The sequence below is a fragment of the Cyprinus carpio genome, unplaced genomic scaffold (assembly GCF_018340385.1).
Source record: "Cyprinus carpio isolate SPL01 unplaced genomic scaffold, ASM1834038v1 S000006658, whole genome shotgun sequence".
In the NCBI taxonomy this organism is placed as follows: Eukaryota; Metazoa; Chordata; class Actinopteri; order Cypriniformes; family Cyprinidae; genus Cyprinus; species Cyprinus carpio.
The window spans coordinates 324,925-337,856 of record NW_024879282.1 but is presented as its reverse complement, the minus strand read 5'-3'; the positions used below and the strand labels follow the sequence as shown (position 1 = coordinate 337,856).

Below are 12,932 nucleotides of genomic sequence, written 5' to 3'. Positions count from 1 at the left end.
AAGATAATTTCACGATGTGCCAATTATAAAATTGACCCCCGCAAAAAAAACCACTGCATAAACAGATTAACGAAAGCAACATGGCAAGCATAAGCTGACAATAAGGGTGCCATGCATTCAATGAATCATTGTAAAAAGGGGGGGCAGAAGCTAACCAGCTAGCAAACAATGCTAAATTTTTTCTCATTCTGTACTTAAAAATCTAAATTAAAAAAAATATATATAACATTGATTATATTGCCATTGCATTTACGCCCAAAGGCTGCACTCACCGAGCGGGGATCCAGTGGGAACCTAAAGAAGGAAACGTTGGACTGGTCCGTACTCTGCTCGCAGTTTGCTGCGGCACAGCAGTCGGGCATTTTGGACTTAATCAAATGAATACTGCATTGCATGAATCCTTCACTCAAAAGGAGGACGCCTTTTACGGCAAAAAGCGTGCGCGCCATCTACTGACGCTATCGAGCGTTATTTCCAATCGTCGCGTGCATTCTACTACTGGAACGTGCTAATGGCCGATGTGTTGCTACTTTCCCATGGGTATCAACAACCAGGAAGAACACCTATCTAGAGCGGAAATGGTCTAAACTGAGGACGGATCCCCTCCAAAAATAACTCTTATCATCGTCATTCGTTCTCCTTCTCAGGTGCATTTCCAGAATGTCAAAAATGCTGCACAACTAATTTTAAACAGTGTTATCACGAGCTGATGACTCGAATACAAATTTGTTCCCTTTCTCCACGAGGCGCCAAGGTTTTTTGTAACCCACGTGAACATTCGAGGTCACACCCTTTTAATAACACTTAGTTGATTATTTTATAGGTGTAAGTATGCAGGAACAATTATAGGGAGTTTAACCCCATTTATTCACACATTGTAATATTTGAATTTGAAGAATCTAATAAGAGTTGTTGATGTACTTTGCAACGATAAAATACAATTCAGGTTGTATTGATGTTAACATTTAAAACGGTCACAGCGGTTTAATTTTATTTTTCCCGTATAAAAGATATAAAAACCACATACAAGCATCATGTTTGGTACATATATTAATATGTATTGTATTATTAATATTTATAGGGTTTTATAAAGAAGTAGCTATATAATTTACCCCACAACTGCCTAGTAGTAAAAAAAAAATGTTTCTACATAGTTTCCAACCTTTCTTGTGCCTTATTGAGCAATTTTTGATTCAGTAAGAATTATCCAACGATAAAGCATAATTTCACAATTTGAATCCCCTTTTTCAAAAAATTGCATTGCAGTTTTTTTCAATATAAAATTTTAATTCGTTTTTCAAAGAGTAAAATGTATGTGCTCACAAATATGAAAATATGGGAATAATTTAGTTAACATGTTGACTTGATTCTGCAATCAAATGCACAGGTCTCAGGATAATTACCGGTAAAATAGCAAATAGCTAATTTGTGACAAAAGCAATAGAAATATTTAATAAATATTACATTTATATATATAAAAATATATATGTGCCTGATATAACTCTGAAAAATGAAATGCACTATATAATAACCTGCAAATATGTGAACGGCTTTTTTCTATATGCTTTATAGAAATATAGAAATAATGATAATAGTCATAATACATATAGTTGTCTTTTTTATTTGACAAAATAAAATATATCACATTATTTAAGAACATTAAAAAAATATATATTATATAAAAAGAATTTAGAAATGTCAAGACCCATTCACCAGGAGTTGGTCAGCAAAAGATCTTTTAATGTTTTCAAATTCAAACTGGGGTTACACTTTTATATACACCATGTTAAATGAAATGTGTAGAACAATAAGAAAAAGGCTTAAATCCTGCTAATCTTGTATGACTGTACATAAAAAGCAAAAGTAACAATTATAGCTGGAAAATTACAAACTGCTGATTGACAAGTCATCATATTGCAATATGTAAGACTGTGCTGCTACCTGTAGTGTAATCAATCTTGATTCTCTGACGGCTCACTATCTGGATACATTTTCAAGTATTTCTCCACCATGCTGTCCAAATCAATACTTAATGGCACAGTTGATAAAGAACAGAGCCATGCTCTTGTTTCTGTGATGCACAGGTGTATCTTCCAGGTATGTCTTCAGTCGTTGTTTCGCAGTGCTGCATTTGTCCATTTGTCAAAGCAAGGCCTGGCAGATTGTACAGGACTTTCAGGAGAGCACAGACGGTTGGGGGAAGAAACTTCACATCGGACAGCTGAAGCGTCTCGTAGATGGTCGATGGCAATACACATCTTTAGTGCCATGTTTCCATTTGATCTTCCGCAGTGCAACTCAGCAGGAAAGGTGTCTGGGTTCAGCAAGTCATCTTTATAAATGTCTGCGCTGGTCTCCTCTGCGGTGTTGAACTTCAACTGTCCCATGATGGCCGGGACAAGGTGACAAGGACTTCAGGGCCTTCAGATGATTTTCAGAGAAAAGATCAGACAGCTCCTTAATCACATGGCTGACCACTGGAATGGTTACTTGCTCTTTTATAGTAGGTCTCAGTTGGATTTCCTCCCCAGAGGTTGGTCGTTTTCTAAAGTACAGTCTTGGCACTTTCACTGGGATTTCAAGAGCTGCAGCCAGGTTAACAGCCTCCTCAAACCAGAACTCATGGTAGACCTCGATATTCTCGTAAACTTCATTCAGCGAATGCAGAACCGCAGTTAAACTGCTAGATGCAAAGAAAACCTCGTTTGTTTGTCCTTGCAGATTCTTTCCAAAGGCTCTGGAGAAGGAAAGTGTGTTCTTCAGCACCACTAAATGTCATGACAAATTCAAAATCGGCCAATGCCTCGGATATGACAAAGGCGTTGTGTGCTACTTCATCGCTCCATTTTGTGATCTTCATTATCATGGATGCTATCCATGCAAAGCAGAGGAGAGACTCCAGGAGGTCGACAGCTACTTCGAATGTATCATGCTGCTCTGTCCATTTCGAGTAACAGGCCTCTTTTAGAGGGTACATTGGCTTTTTCTTCATGTCCCTGGTAGTAAATCGAATAGCACTTTCCAGCTGATTTTTGCAACAATTGAGATTTACTGAAAAACACATCCAGCTTCTTCAGGTAGACATGACGAGATGCACGCCTGTGAAGGTCATTGTTTTTGCCAGGGCAGATGTTCAGAGAGCAACTGGAGCAAGGGGTGAGAACTGCTAGCGGGTGTAACTCAGCTATTCTGGCCACCACTGCTTTGACCTTCATAGCGGACACACCAGAACACAAATATGCCTGTCCTCTGCAGTACTGCATGTCCAGGCCACATTTATCAGTTACTTCAGCAATAAGCCTCTCGGTGATAGCCTCCACATCACCTTCAAAAAGCAGGAACCCGAAAAATTCTTCCCTCAGGCAGTTGGTCTTGTCCACAAAACGTATGAACAACGGGAGATGGCTCTCTCCGCCTATCTCAACCAGGCTAACAAAAAACAAAAAAAACAACCTTCCTTAACTAAATTCAGCCAACAAGTCTTCACGAACAGAGTTTTCGATCACTTCCAGCATCTGCTGCAATTGAGTAGAGGAGCAGTGCTCAAGGTTTACGGACGACCCCTCAAACTTCTTTCTGAGGAATTCGTCACCTGCATTGATGCGGTACTCCAACAGTGCCTGGAAGTTGCTGGAGTGAAGCTTTTGCTTCTGGGTTCTTTGTCGGAGTGCCCATGCAGAGGGATGTTCTGCGTGCCCATCATCACGACAACAATCAAACACAGACTTGAGAAACTCTTTATTCAGCGTGTCTTCATCAAATGACCTGAGGGCTGCTGTCAGCCTGATCACCATTTTTGCTCTCACTGATCTCTTTGGTTGGTTGCCTCAGTATCATCTTTCGTTGCCTCACTCTGGGAGTCCGCTGAGAATATAAACATATTTTTTGTGTAAACTCAGTAATTATTTTGTTACTATATTCTATATATTAACATGTAAATATATAGAATGTGTCACACAGCTTTATTACAGCATTACTAAATAAAATTTGATTAAAAAAAAAATCCATCCAAATTACAGATTTTGCATGGCAGGTATGTAAATATGTGAGAAAATCACAACTCACATTTACTTTTCTTTGCTTCAGGGGCATCATTTTCCTTCTGTTAGAAACATACCAAATTCATTAGGAAATCATTTCAGCATTCAGTATTTAACACATATGGCTTTTACATTTACTTAATAATACAGTATAGTAACAACTCATCAATTAATATACTGAGCAGATCTTACCTCATTCTTCGACCGTTTGAGGGAAGGATTTTCAAATATGGTTTGGTATTGCATTATCCCTTCAGTACAGTCCCTGAAAGGGCTCTGGATAATAATCACAATAATGAGCAATGCAACATGTTAGAGAGCACGTTATTTATTGATGGGAAGTTGTGAGACCAATCTGTTTTACCTGACTAAAACTTTTTACACAACAGTTTTCTAATTCGTTTGATTATTCTACTGCAGTTTTTGGAATTTTTATATTTTTACAGAAATTTTATGTCACACCACAGGACTATTTAAGCAGAAACAGCACCTAAAATACACACTTTATGTTAATAACTTAAATATATTTTGAGATACATTCAATATAAAGGTATAGTACATTTTACTAACCATGTACATATTCACATATGAACTACACAAAAAGAATACTAACAACTTACGGTTTTGGTTATCAAGTTAGGTTCAAAGTGCCTGGCACACAGTCTGTGATATTTGTTAAGATGGTCCGGCGCTTTGTCTTTAAGGTCTGAGCGACTGCAGTTTTCCACCCATTTCTTACACCTAAGGAACAAATACTCATGAACATATTTCTAACATAGCATTTATTAATAATATAACTGGAATAGTATTATAATGCTATAATAAGTGCATATTATCTATATCTTTTTATCTTTACTGTAATATACGACGTTGATTGGTGTCTAGCTGCTAATAGACAACATGCACAATGGGATCAACACAGTTTATATCTATGACAGATAGTTACATTCACCACATACAGTCAGAACTGCACTGTAAAAGCAGGTTGGACTAACAAACAGATTTTATCTTATTTGAACAATACAATGCAAAGTAAAACTGGGCTGACTGAAAAACACTCATAGTTTCTCTAACAATACAGTGTGCAGTATATAAACCACTATGAAATGTACGACAGATTCAACTTTGCATCTGATCTGCCAAGCGAGGCTAGCTGGCTCCTTTAGAGCGCTGCCACACAATGGTAAATAAATGAAGCTACATGAAGGTTAAACACGACGTCGTATATCGTCTAGATGACAAAGAGTAAGCTCCGTAAGCAAAAAGCGTGTGTAATTTTACCTCTCTGGGTCCCGTGGAAACCTGAAGAACGCCAGCACCGAATGAGTGCTGTTTCCTGGAGCAGTTTAGCGCCGCGCAGAAATTAGGCATCGTGCGTTCACTTTGAGTCGAATCTTTATAGTGAATCAAGTTCATCGGACGCAATGTGATGATACTCCGATCGGAAAGTTAAAAAATAGATAGTTTTAGAGACTAATAATGTGGTAAATTTGATCGGCACTCTAGTGCTTTGTGTGGCCTGGAGGAGAAGCGCGTTGGAGTTCGTCTACGTCCCACAATGCTTTGCTCGCACACAGCGAGTTCAAATTCCCCAGCCAATCAGCACGAGCTTACAGGAAGGAATTGGCGGCAGCTAGGCGGTAACCGTGGATATTAGAACTTTTTTTTTTTTTTTAACAATACTAAAATAATAGTTCAACCAAGAATGATAGACGTGCCATTTACTCCCATATTTAATATTTAAAAAAAAAAATTTTGTTTGAAACCAAAAGAAAAAGAGTGTTTCAGTCATCCTTTACTTTGATTGCATTTTCGTTCCTATACAGAAAAAACTGAATGGTTACTGAAACTCATCCTGCCTGAAGTCATACGGTTTGGAATAACATGACTGAATAAACTGGGTCATGTTTTAATTAACCTTTTAACTACACACACAGTTGGTAAAACCAATTTTTGTTACACTGACACAATGAAACATTTATATTGCAGTTCACGTGATATATTCTTTATTAAAATGTCTTACAGTCACTGGTTCAGTGATCACAAGTATGGTTAAAATACAGTGAATGTTTCATCTTGCCTTTAAAAAGACATGGTCACTATTACGGGATGAATGAAATCCTCTGTAGAAATACAAGTCTAGCTAATTAAACAAATGACTTTACTGTATGTTTAGAAAAATTTGACAGCATCTTAAAAATCTTCAAGAGAAATTACAGTTACATGCAACATATTCCTTTAGTTTGTTCATTTTTCAAACAAATAAACAAACAACAACAACAAAACACCAATCATACTTGTTACAGACATGTCAGTTTTTTCAAACAACCAGGTTCTGAAAATGAACAAAGCAGTGCTGTGTTAAATGGTTACAGAAAACAGAAAGCTCTTTATATATCTGCATGTATTATATGTTCATATATCTCGCACTGCATGAGCCTTGTTGTTAGCATAGAAGAGAACTTTTTATAATAATGCCTATAAATCAAATTATTGTCTTTAAGCTGTTAAGCCATTGCAGTTAAGAGATTACTCTATTCAGCAGCCCAATGTAAAAAAAAACACTTAAATATATAAAATAAACAATTAATTAATAGTATCACATAGAATACTTAAAATGTAGGTTGTTTTCGTATGCTATAAATGTCCAACTTGAAAGTGACATCAACTTCAAGCTTATAATGCTTAACTGAATACTTTTGCAAAGTCTTCAGGCTGATCTGGCAGGTCTTCCAGTAGTGCTGGGTTTTTTCTGTAGATGTAAGCATTTGCATCTGCATCTTCACTCTGCACCAGCTCAGCCAGTGAGGAGACGCATGTATCATGGTCATTTCAGCATACCTGGCAGACGAGAGGACTTACGTGGATTCTTGTTGATCGCCGCACAGGCGTCAGAAACTTGAGGTCTTTGATGGTGCTTTTGCGTCGCGAGCCACTGCCTGGGTGCCATTTCACATTCAATTATCTTTTTTCACACTAAAGGATGAGAAAACAAATGACATTGTATTTCACAATGGATGCCCCTGCCATCTTTGGAGACGTTAAATTACCCTAAACTCACCTTTGCAAATATGGAGTTGTTTTCACATTGTATTTCACAATGGATGACCCTGCCATCTCTGGAGTGGTGCTCTTCATCTCCTCATCACTGTCATCATCTTCACTCGCAAATGGCTTCTTCTCCTTAGGTTCCTGAACATCATCCTCATTCTTTATGACAGCCTTCTTAGTGTCTTCTGTAATGTCGCTCTCTGTGTCTTCTTCATCTCCCAGTTTCTCCTCTTCCAGAATTTCAAACACTTTATCGGTTTCCTGTTCCTCCATGTGCACTTCCATTCTTTTCTCTGCCACCACATCAGATTTGTCAAAATGTACACCTGTCGAGGATGGACAAAAACATATGAGCAATTTATAAAAAAAAAAAACACATCATGACTCAAAAAGAGAATAAGTTTGTTTTTATTCTGGTAATATTAGTCATTAATTTGCAGTTCCTGCATAAAGAAGCTGGATGAGAATCACCATCTTCACATGATGAGGGCGTCTCCATTGCCTCCAGTTTTATCACACAAGTTCAACACCAACTGCATAATGCATATAAACAAAGCAGAAATTACAATTAAAGAATGCCAATATACATCAGTGAATATCTATTTGTCTGCCTATCAATCAGTCTCACAAATAAGTCTCTCTTGTGGTTCTTACCGATGACATCATTAACCTCCGTTTCAACTACCGAGACTACATTAACGTTGTCTAGGAAGTCTAGTGTGCTATTCATAATAGTGCTTGATCTCCTAGAGCACACTGTTTTATTGTCAGGGACTTCGGTATCATTAGTTTGGTTGTCAGGCTTCAATGCAGCGGTTGGTTTTACAGGCTCAGTCTGGACGACATTCTCAGATTGGGAACCAACTGTTTTGGGTCCTGTTTTAGGCTGTGGAGCTGGTTTTGGTTTTACTGAAAAGGTTGTCGACTTTTCTGATATTGGAGGCCTCTTCAGAGCTTTTCCTTTAGATGCCAGCCACTCTGCAAGCTTTGTTCTGAAAGCACAGTATAAATAAAACGTAAGACAATCACAGCTATCAGCAGATTGTCACACTTTTCCAGATAAAACTTATAAGTCTATGCTTGGCTGAAGTTTCTAAAATACATACATTATTGTTCAAAAGTTTGGTGTCTGTAAGATTTTCTAATGTTTTTGGAAAAAAAGTCTTGTGCTCAACAGGCTGCATTTATTTTAACCCAAAATACAGTAAAACAGTAATATTGTGAAATAATATTAACTATTTAAAATATTTTATTTTTTTAGTTTAAAATGTAATTTATTTTTTTTGCGCTGGTAAAGCTGAATTTTCAGCAGCACTACTCCAGTCTTCAATGTCACATGATTTGACTTCAGAAATCATTCTAATACGCTGGATGGATGCTCAGGAAAATATTTATTGGTCACATTTTTTAAATTACAGTCACTGTTTAAAACAGTTTGTGCAGAATAATATTTTTTGTGGAAAGCGTGATTCGTTTTTTTTAATCAATATTCTTTGATGAATAAATTTTTTTGTAACATACTAAATGTCTTTACTGTCACTTTTGATCAATTTAATCTATCCTGGCTTATTAATAAGAAAACAATAATAATTAAATAAATAATAAAAATAATCTTACTGACCCCAAACTTTTCAGTGGTAGTGTATACAACTCACCTTCTCTCTTCAGCCGTCTCTGTTTGTAGTTTGTACTGGCTGACTGTACTTGTGACAGGCCTGCGGACTTTCTGTTCAGTGGTGGCTGTTTTGGGTTTCTCCACCTGCACAGTCGTCTCTTTCTTCTTTAAAGCACTGGGTTTTCTGATGGCCGAACGCCCTGTAGCTAGAGGGGCTGACCTGGGAGGAGCACGAAAACCTGCTTTAGAGACAGTACCTGGGAACTTTTGAGGTATCCGTTTATGGGAAACAGACTTATGGACTGGTTTTTCAGTGGCATTCAGCTGGATATCAGAGACAGATTTCGGTCTAGATGACAAAGCAGAGTTTACTCTGGGTTTAGTGGACGCCGGCAGGGAAGTAACAGACTTGGACCGAACTTTAGATAATTCAGGTTTTGGTCTAGTCACATCTTGTTTTGAAATCACTTTCTTTTCTGTGGTCTTCACATCACCACTGGTTTTTCTGAAACAGTCGATTTTAGACTGTACTACACGACCCTTATATATGCCAGGTTTGGATTTCTGGATGGCAGAGACAGTAGAGGGGGGTTTATGAACTTCTTCCACACTTCTTTGTCTTACAGTCTGCTGTGTACGGAAGGCCCGGCTTAGTGTGTTACGCTTGGTAGGATCAGCATTAGTTTTGGCCTTCTGTCGAACAACCTTTTCCTCCTCTCTTGTTCCAGATATATCCTCCTTAAGATCATTCTTTGACAAGGGTGCAGATTTATATATTCCTTTTTGTTTTGATACAATACTGCTGATGACTTGTTTTTTTGGACCACATACTGGTTTAGTGTTTTTTCTTTGTTGCTCTGAATTGAAAGAATAAAGGAGCAGAATTAAACAAACTACATCTCAAGCACACAGAGATCTTTCACACACGTAGATGTGAGAAATAAAAGTTAAAATAAATCTATGAAACAGCTGGACTCTTTCAAAAAATGCAATGATCACCTTTCTCACCACCGACTTCATTCTGAGCTAACGTTACCAGTGCAAACAAAGCTTTTCAAAGATGACAATCTCCCCCTGCAGAACAAAACAGTGTTATAACATTCAAACAAACAAAACAAGAAAAGACGTCTCACAAAAATCTGTCTACAGATCCTACATTCAATACAATATATGTAAAAAATAAGTGGGGGACATGCTATTTTTTATCGATTTTTATTATGAATATTTGACATGACAAGATATATATTATATATATTGTATCTGACGACACTAACTTAAAAATAAAATAAAAATAGTTGGAAAATGGAAACGGGGGGTGTGCCCAGACAAACCTGAATACCTCAGAACCATGTTAAAACATATTTTCTGGGTTTTATACCAGTTTCTAAAAGATTCGGCGAGGAGTTTACAGTATAATAACACGCTTCAAAAAGATCCAAATCATGACAATAACGTTACTCACAAACAATTAGTAACAGTCACCCAAACAACATCTACTTACGTTATCTACGGCTTCTTCAGTGAGTCAGTCAGGTAAGACCAGTATAAATTTACTGAATTTGTAGAATTATCTTCACATTCAACACAACAGCGCACGTTCTTTCAACAACAGATTTGAGTTTCAGCGGCGCGGCGAGCTGTCGGATTGGCGAAAACCGTTTGTGAGTCACTCTTGCCTACGAATCGTATTGGCCGCCTCTGATCACGTGATCAAAGTCGGTGTGCTCGAGTCGGCCCCACCCCTTTTAACTGAAAGCTAAGAGCTGCCCGATTTGAATCAAAATAAAATTCCTCTCATAACTGCTCAGGTGGCATTTCAAAACTGTTGACGAGGCCCAGTTGCCCTAAATTCCAGTCTAATGACATTAATGTTTTATATAGGCTTAGTTTTTGTAAAGAAAATCAATGTAATGCTTATGTAATTTTTGATAGTTCTAGACCCTGTAGAAAATTGTAATTATGGGTTTTATGTGAGAAAAAAGAACAGTGTATTACAGCATAGTTTATATATTTCATTTTGTCTGTATGAAATTATCAAAAAAAAAGTACATTTCATGGTTTTTGTTAGTATTTCTTAGGCCAAGACGATGACAAGCAATGTCAGTGTGCAATATATTTATATTCTACACACGTGCATACACCTGATGAATGCAGTTCAGAAGTTTGGACCTTCCATATCAAGTGCATAGCAAATCAGCCTCTAGATGGCAGAAGAAGATCCACAAGTCTTGAATGCTGCTAAATGATTAGAAAACAAACCCATTTGAACAGTATGACTGTGAAAAGTGCTTTCCATTTCAGCGTGTTAAATGAGTAAATAAGGAGCTTATCGCTGTTAGGCAATGACTTAGGCAATCAACTGGCGATCTCAAATTGCTTCCCTCATGGGGGTCCACTTTAATTAATGTAATATTTAATTCCTTGTGATATTCAGCTGACTGCATCATTATGTGAGGTCTGTCACAGATGTGGTCATTTCTGCTAGTTAATTATGACCTTTGTTTAAATAAAGAAGGGCAAATAATTTTACCTTGTCTATAAACCTGTCTTGACTCATTTTCCTGGATTCAGAGGCAAGAAGGAACCAATTTATCTGGTTGGATAATCAAGTAACTTTTTGGTTATTCTGTTTTAAGTAGACAGAGCCTGAAAAGCTTATTTTTCTATGTTTGGGACAACAACAATGGACAGGGATCTAGCTACTTAATATCTGCTAACATTTACATTTTATTAAATTTAATATGAAAAAGTTATTCAGTCCTGATGTTACCAAGAGAAAAAAAATAAAGAAATTAAACAAGTATAGCCTTTAACATATTCCACTGATGACCATAAAATCATGCATTCCCTGTTCTGCATTTAATCTATACAGTAACCTAGTTGCATACTATTAAACAATTTCTATGAGGGCAAAATAGAAACCATCTGCACAGCTTTCACCTTCATTTGCTACAGAAATGCTGTTTTGTGTACCGGAACCTCATATTGAACTTAAATGTAACTTGAGTTCAAACTGCACATCAATAACTGCGCCCTACGAAAGGTCACAGAATATGATGGTCACAAAAGTGTTCAGATTTCGGTACCTTTTAAAAGGGGTCTATGATGCTGCTAAAAAGAACATTATTTTGTGTATTTGGTGTAATGAAAAAAAATGTGTTTATGGGTTTTAAGTAAAAAAAAAAATATATAAAAAAAACATATTTTCTACATAGTCTCTTTGGATTTGAGACTTTAGTCTTTGCAACTTGACAGATCTCCTTGTATTCACCAAGAGCTTGCAACGACTCCCAAGAGAAAGGAAAAAATTGCTGAAATCGGCATCAATATGACCCCTTTAATACTGTCTTGTCAGATTTGGTGACCCTTGCAAAAAATAGAAGAGGATTAGACATCACCAGAAGTGAATTTGGGTGGCATTGGTAGCTGTTTCTATGTGAAATAGAAGAAGGGGATGAAGATTGGTAATGTTCAAATACTTGGTCAGATTTAGTGCCCCTGCTATTTCTGTTATTGTTCACATCAATCAAAATGCTTTCTAGAATATAAAATAGAGAATTTTTCGACGATCACCGGAGTAAATTTGGGTAACAATAAAAATTATGTGTGAATCAGAGATGAGTAATGAATTTTTCCTAACCCTATCAGATTTGGAGACCCTGCTAGACCAAAATGTTTTTTTTAGGATATAAAATACATGAGGTTTACGTATGCAACAGTGTGAGTTTAGGTAACATAAACCATTTTGTGTGAAAACAGAGGACGAGTAACCTGATTTCGGTATGGTTTTCATTTCCTTGTCAGATTTGGTGACCCTGCTGTATTACTGTTACTGTTCGCTATTCAGACCAAAATACTTTTTCGTTACATAAAAAGAGAGGCGCGTCAAGATATCACCAGAGGTCGAATCTGGGTAAAATTAAAGCCATACTGTGTGAAATAGATGGTGGTAATGGATTTTTGTAGTTGAGAAATAACTGTCTAATATACAGTGTTGCCATGGGTTATTGAGGAAACATATCTGACCAAAGACATTTTGACCACTCTTATCCAAAGACAATATCTACCTGACTCAAGACAATACAGGTGTAGTGACAGTAAATCATCCATCAAAAAGTTAATCTGAGGTAAGAGGGTATCACAGAGTAGAGGGTGAAATGATCTTAATACATACAGACAGGCTTGTTTTCCCATTTGGTTCTGACAGATTCTGCTTGTTTTTGCTG

General features: G+C 37.0%; 2 pseudogenes; both read right to left on the bottom strand.

Moving 5' to 3' along the window:
* Positions 1–1,819: 1,819 nt before the first annotated feature.
* On the bottom strand, positions 1,820–5,518 carry LOC122144407 (annotated as a pseudogene).
* A 1,201-nt stretch (positions 5,519–6,719) lies between these two features.
* On the bottom strand, positions 6,720–10,056 carry LOC122144388 (annotated as a pseudogene).
* Between the last annotated feature and the right edge of the window lie 2,876 nt (positions 10,057–12,932).